This window comes from Melopsittacus undulatus, chromosome 8, assembly GCF_012275295.1.
Source record: "Melopsittacus undulatus isolate bMelUnd1 chromosome 8, bMelUnd1.mat.Z, whole genome shotgun sequence".
Classification (NCBI taxonomy): Eukaryota; Metazoa; Chordata; class Aves; order Psittaciformes; family Psittaculidae; genus Melopsittacus; species Melopsittacus undulatus.
The window spans coordinates 48009130-48016188 of NC_047534.1; the positions used below are offsets into that span (position 1 = coordinate 48009130).

General features: G+C 42.0%; 1 long non-coding RNA gene across 1 annotated transcript in view; it reads left to right on the plus strand.

Annotated features, from left to right (window-relative positions):
- The window catches only part of LOC115947084 (uncharacterized), a 49374-nt gene extending 42576 nt beyond the window's left edge, over positions 1–6798 (plus strand). Inside the window, exon 4 of the long non-coding RNA XR_004081047.2 lies at positions 6639–6798. This is a non-coding gene — a long non-coding RNA (uncharacterized lncRNA). The remainder of the gene's footprint in view (positions 1–6638) is intronic.
- Positions 6799–7059: the final 261 nt, after the last annotated feature.

The following is a 7059-nucleotide window of genomic DNA, read 5'->3' on the forward strand; positions in this document are numbered from 1 at the left end:
CTGTGCTCAGTAACACTACCCAGCAGGGCAGGACCTCAGCCACATGGAACATCTATACAGAACTGGAAGGTTACTTACAGCAAGGTCAGCAAGATGTTTGCCAGTTTCCACATGTCCAAACTCTGCATGAGTGCTCAGAGCTCAGGTGCTCATGTTTCAAATCAATGTGCCCACATAGGCCTTGTGGCTCTCAATCAGCCTGACTTTAACTTTCTGAAAACAAGTGTCCATGGCTCCTAGCATTTGTTATGAGAGGGTCACTTACTTGTGTGGGGGATGCTGTTCTAAAATCCCAGGCCATGCAAAGATGGCTTTTGCATGCTGCCCCCATGCACCCCATTCTTCTTAGTTGCCTGCCTTACTTCTGACCCAAAGCTCAGATCATCAGATGCCAAAGCCATTCACCCTGGGGCAAAGTGGCTCCCTGGTGGGACTAGGGACCAGGAAGGAAGGAGCACTCTTTCTCATCTCAACTGCAAAACCATTGCTTACAATAGTTCTCAAGAGGGGTGATAAGCTCTCTTTTTTTCTTTTTCCCAGATGTTTACTTCCATGTGACATATATTCCCAGCTTCCTGTCCTCTGTGCAGTCTTCTCGCTTTTGTGCCTTGTAACTTTCATCAGTTTGTTCCTTTCTTTTCAGATGTGCTCAAGGCACACCAGAAGTTGATACAATCTAATATAAACTTTCCTGTTTGCTGTATCATAAAATGTAGTGCCTGGTGTGTTCATTCCCCTCCTGTCATCAAGTGCCAGCTTCAGCAGTGCTTAGTACCTCCAGGTTCTTCCTGCTGTCATTTTCACTTCCCCCTAAGGGAGAACATTTAAAAACTGAGAAATGCTAACTGAGATCCTAAGTAACACTTGAACCATGCTGATCTTGGGTAAACAGTTCCCAGAGTGTTACCATTTCTGACGCTGAAAGAGCAGATCAGTGAAAGAAAAGAATGTGCATACAAATTCTCAGTAATCAGACAGCCAGCTAATTTCTAAACACTGAAAGATTCCTTTAGAAGCGATTAATTTTCTTTACATTTAAACTTACACACTGGGTAGTCAGCCTACCATTTATTCATTAAAGACATTTTCCTAATTTTTAATGAGAGCTAAGGGATTAAGGCTTAATTTAGGAAGAGCAACAGAAAAATATAAACCTGGGTGCTTCTTATACAAGTATTTATATGTTTAAACTTTTCCTCATCAAACTGCTTTTTTTCAGTTTATCCAGCACACAAATAACAGGAAAGACCACCCATCACCCTTTGGCCAGAGCTTCTTTGGCTCCAGCACATGCCTGTGTGGGAGGTGATATCAGGTGCTGAAGAAGTACCTGATCTGTTGTTGGAAGCCAGCCTTTCAGCATAAGAGTGGGTGTATATTTTTACTGAAAGGTAAAACCTAGGTCTTTGGTAAGTAAACAGCAGCATTTCTTGCTAAACAGGGCTTAAGAGTCCCATCTCCTGCCAAAGCATAAGTCAGGTTGTGTCAAGGCCCTGATTGGCCTTAACGGCTCCAGCAAGGCTCCCCTTAGAGCCACTTCTACAACCATTGCCTGCAGGTCCAGGTCAGTTCAGCCTTGGGCACCCAGCTGTCTGCTAAGCCAAGTTTTAGGTCTTCCTGTGCCATCCATCAGCTGCTCTGGCTTGCTGACTAGTTTTCTGGGGTGAACTCCAGACCTGTCCTGTGGACCTTAGACCTGTGTCACAGACTCGTTTCCAGCCTCCTTTCCTGGCTCGGCTCTCTGGGAGGATACAGCACATGCCTGTTCGTCTCACCTAGTCTGAGACTGCCAATGGAGCCCATCATAGCCACCAGCACAGTCCCTTTCAGACAATGTGGGGCTGCACTCTCGTTCCCTTCATTTCCGAAGCTTGTTCTCCCCTTGCAGAAGCCCTGCTCTTGATGTTCCCTGATGAGTGGCCTCTTTTAGGATTCAAGATTAATCAGTATTAAATGCAACAGGAGAGCTCAAAGCCAGCCAACCTTTAGTAAAGCTTTGGCCCCTCTGCCATCTTGTCCTATATCTCCTGCTCACAAAACTCAGGGTTTGCTTGAGCATCTCACTGCTGCACATGGTGCAATTGCTCAGGACTCTTGCTCTAAAGCTGAAGGCTTCTCAGGCCTATAAACATGGGTTTTCATGGGCTGGGTACAAGTCCATTACTGATTCTACTTGGATTTGCACCTGTATAAGCAGTTCTTGCTTCAGTGTGTAATCTTTTTATTTGACTTAGGCAAATAAAGTCAAATAAAATAATTTGACTTTAACCTGCTGTGTGACTTTGCACAGATTTAAAATAGCCTCCCTGTCCCCATTTGTTAGTGGAATGGATAGAGTTTCCCTGATGCTATGCTAAATTCTTGTAGAATTTGAAATATTCTTCTAGGTGAGATACAGTGTTCTGTAATCCTCAAGGAGAGCATAACTTCTTTGGGGATATGTATAAATACAGTGACACAAAAAAAATCAAGAAAACCCAGTTTTTCTAAATGAAACAGTTGAATGTCTAGCTTGTACCCTAGGTTCTGTTCTTGCTGTTATTGTTTTTTAGAAGCATATGGTCAAAGTAAACTCATACCAAATTTCTCAGAAAATCTGACAGAAGAGTACTTAAAGAAAAGCTTCAGCGTTATTCATGACTAGCTAACATAAGCTGACAACAGCAGCTGACTGCAGTGAGATACTGATGTTTCCATAGTGCTGCCTCTTCCTCTTTCTGGGGTGCTGGTTCTGAGAGCACTTACCAGCCAATGGTATTACCACATTGCTAAAACTAAGTTCCAGACTGATGTAAAATTAATCACAGAATTCTACTTTTACAGAAAATAGTAGCAACTGCAAGTAAGGTAATCTTGTTTACCTGTATCCTGTGAAATGAATGTTAATAAACTCGAACCCAGGTTTGTGTAAGGAACAAGCAAATATAGTCAAAACTGATTTATATGATCAGCTATAGAATTTAAACACTAAATTCTCATTAATGTCAATACAATTACTTAGCTAAATCCTTATATCATTTCAAAAATGTGCCATTGTTCTAACAACTCTTTTTGTCATCTTCATACATTAGTGACAGATTTTGTAAAACTCTTTTCATAAATTAAGAAAACCCCAAAGTGCTGTACTGATAAGACAACCTGATTAGATTTTCTGTGGTAGAAGTACATTATCAAACAAAATACAGGTTTTGAAATGCAACACTCCAAAAGAAATACAGTAGGCTGAAAATTCCCATAATGAGAAATCCATGAGCCTAAATATTTGGTGTTCTTGACTTGCTCACTTCCCAGGTTAATGTTTCTTCAACATGTTTCCAATTCTTTTCTTTCCTTAATCAGTAGCTGTACCTTCAAAGGTGATGATTTGCAAATGATGATTTCCAGTCTACTGTATTTTGTGTATGGCAGAATGTCCATCAAGATGCCTGTAGGTGACATTAGTAGTGCAATCATTCAAAATGCAGCCTGACAGCATTTCAATCAATTCACTTTTCAACACTAGGCATCAAATATACATTGCAAACCCAGCACCTGCTCTACTTGTAGTGTGACATCAAATAGGTTAGCCTGGGGTCCTAAGGCAGAGGCTGTCTCCTGAATTGCTACATTAAGAAGTGACTTTGGCAATGATACTCTTGGAGATTAACACTCCACCAAAACTGGCTCTCAACCTACAATAGGGCCTAATCCCTTTACTCCTTGTGTCTTTCTTGGCACAGCCCACAGAAGCCTGCCTGCTAGAGGTGGCAGCCACAGAGTCCAGCTCTTAACCTCATACTGTAGAGATGTACATTCACAGCAAAGGTGCAAGCAGAATGGCAGCCTTACATTTATGAGTCTGCTCCAGGTCTGAGCTCTTTGGAGTCAGCTTCCCCCCTTTGGTAACAGTTGCATTGCAGTATCCCTAGAGGCACATTGAGGTGCCAAATTTTGCAGCCTTTCATGCTGTTTGGTGGGTGTATCAAGGCCTGTCTTTTTAAAACAGCAGGGGAAGCATTAAGATGACATCCAGCTCTTGTAACACTGCTCTTGAGACGAGGAGGTTCAGCTACTGCCATCCTAGGACTCTTTGTTTTGCTGGGGATCAAGAGCAAGCCAGTTGATTGTGCCTTTGCAAGTTCTAATTTGTCTTTTGTACTTTGGGCTGAAGTAAGCTCTACTCCTTGACACACAAAAACTCATATTGCTGCATCTTCCAAGTCAGATCCATAATTCCCTTTAAATGAGAAGATAAGGAGCTACAGAGTGTGGAGGTGCCTGAGAAAGCAAGAAGGCACTGGATGTGCCCGGGATTTCACAGGGGAATAATAAAGGCTTGCCAGCACTCATAAAACTTAGAAAGACAGTGTGAATTCCTCTCCTTCTGTTCTGTTTGCTATGAGGCTTTGGTGCTGATGGCATAAATCAGGAGGATGAACAGCTGGGAGATGAATTATAGGAAACAGTGCTGGAAAGGCATTGTCAGTTGGTCGTAACAGCGGTGTATCCAAGGGCATGCAGATTGCTGTGTGGCACAGGTGCAGTGTGGGCCTTCTGAGGGGACCCAAGGAGACAGGAACCTGGATCCAGCTGTGACAGGCTTATAAGGAGAGAATTTTGATGTGACCTATTTACCACATGCCTCACCACCCCTCCTTACTAGTGCTGCAGAAGATGTGACCCTTTATGCCTACAGGGACAATGCCTGGTTCAGTCTGGATTTAATCCCAAGCACTAGGCAGGACGGTGCTGATCGTGTGAGCCCACCAATTCTACAGCTGGGATTGAAGGTTCACATTTCTTGTGCAGAGCAACATCTTTCTCACAGCATGCACAGTGAAAGGGTTAACAGCTAGTCTTACCATTAACTTTATGCCCACAGTGGAAGGGAGGCTTGTGTCCCCTCACTCTGCAGAAACTGGCTGCAGTCACATTCCTGGAGGTCCACAGAAGGCACTGCCCTGATTATTGTGGCCACTCTTGCCAAGAGACGCTCCACATCAGTAACACAAGTGCAGCAGGAGATATACATTCCACATGGCACAAAACAAGTTTAATGTAGGGCCCAATAACCTTCACAGATGAATCAAACGGCTGAGTAGAAAAAGCTGTCATTAATATTTGCAGTCTAACAGAGTCTCTGGAGGAAGAGGAATGCTGTCTTAGAAGATGATGTAGTAGAAGCAGTATACAGATAGACTCCAAGGTCGGAAACTGTATAGAGGTGGGAGAGATTATTTGGTAGCCCAACTCAGTGCCTTTGGTCTGAACGGGTGTTTTTCTCTCTGAAGAGTGACTGAATCTCTTTTCAGTGGAAATGGTGGGTTCTGGAGATAGACAGACTGGATACTGGTAAATCCCAGGTTAGGGCAAGGTCACTGCAGGCCTGCTCAGTCTGCTGTTGGGACATTCAGCTGGTTGATGCACTGTCAACATGCAAGTTCACAGATGGTAAATGGACTCAGAATCCAGCCCGAGTGCTTGCTGGGGACATAGATGTGTTCTGAAGATTGCTTTGGTATTTAAGGGAAATGACTGCTTTTATTAAGAAGTATTGAAGCTAATAATAAATATTTATAAATTTCCTTAGTGTATGAAATTGTTGACATAACACAAATGCAAATATTTCTTAGGAAAGTGAATAAACATATAAGGCTACATTACTTTGCAAATGAATTCATTAGTATTTATTACTGGAAATTACAATCAATTATTAAGCATTATGATGGCTTCCTTGGAGAATGAATGTATTATTTTCACTGTTATTAATAATTTCAATTACCAAGTGTAAGTACTGGTGATTTCCCCTACACATCCCAGGGCACTAATTTTTATGCAGCGTCTAAAATGCACTTAGTGTTTTTGGTTTGGATAGCTTTGTCATACATAATAAATAGTTGAAAATAAAGTTAATTTCCTTGTTGATAAGTGGAAATAGAAACTCTGAGTGTCCCTTAGTTATGACTTAGCCTGGGAGAGCTGGTTTATATTGTGCAATAAGAAATGTATTTGTCAAAATCTGTCTGCATCATAACCAAAATGCCGTGGGGTCAGGTTTCACCCTGCTGCTGATTTTTATATCCTTTCTGTGAAAGGTTTGTACACTCAAAATCTTGCTGCTCTTAGACCTACTGTATTAAACTGGTCTAATGAAACACTGACCCCAAAATGTCTGTAGATTACAGTAGTTTTACTGTTGGACCTGTAATTATCCCTCTGCTAACCTGGTTGCCCCTACTATAATCTTGTAGATCTCCAGTAATTAGACCTATTACACAATGTTCAGATAATCTGTTTTCAAGTTACCTTCTTTTGCAAGCAGATGCACAACCTGAATTTAGTTTCTTGGCTTGTTACCACAAGCCTTCACATCCCCGTGTCTGTGCTCTAGCTCTCTTCCTATGTGCCATTCTCCAGCACCTCTACACTCTGATCTCTCAAGTTGTTACTCCTGACTTCCTAGCTACCTGTCTGATGTGCCATGCTCTGGACACACAAACTCTAATGTAGAGATGAGAACTTTTACTTCTCAATTGCCACAATTAATTTTGCACCTAGGATCTTGGTAGAAATGGGAGTGTCTGGCCAACAGTACTCCTGACCATCTAACCCTTTCCTATGGTACTGCAGTATTCACTGAGCTCCAGTTGTCCTTACAGTTTTCCAGAGCTTCTCTGCTAATGGGAAGCAACAGCAGCTAGGAGTTGTTATCATCTCTTCAGTGCCCAGGCAACCTGAATACAACCCACAGCCAGTGAGTGAAAGTGCTAATGAGGACACCTGAATTGATTTGGTGGTGACATTCAGCTGTTGATCCAATCACCAGACTATAAAAGCAGTGAGGTAGGTTAACAGAGTATATTGCTTTATACTGAGGAGCAAAGCCTGTGTATAGTAGTATTGCTTTATGGTACCTCATAAAGTGCATTATGCTAGAGCAAAGAATAGTTATTCTAGTTTTACTAGAAGTGGGATTTAAAAATACACATAATTAAATTTTTACACATTCTTCTGTGACTTGCTAAATAACTTCAGTGCTACTAAATGCATAGATTGTAGATGTGAATAGGTTTGGTTAAC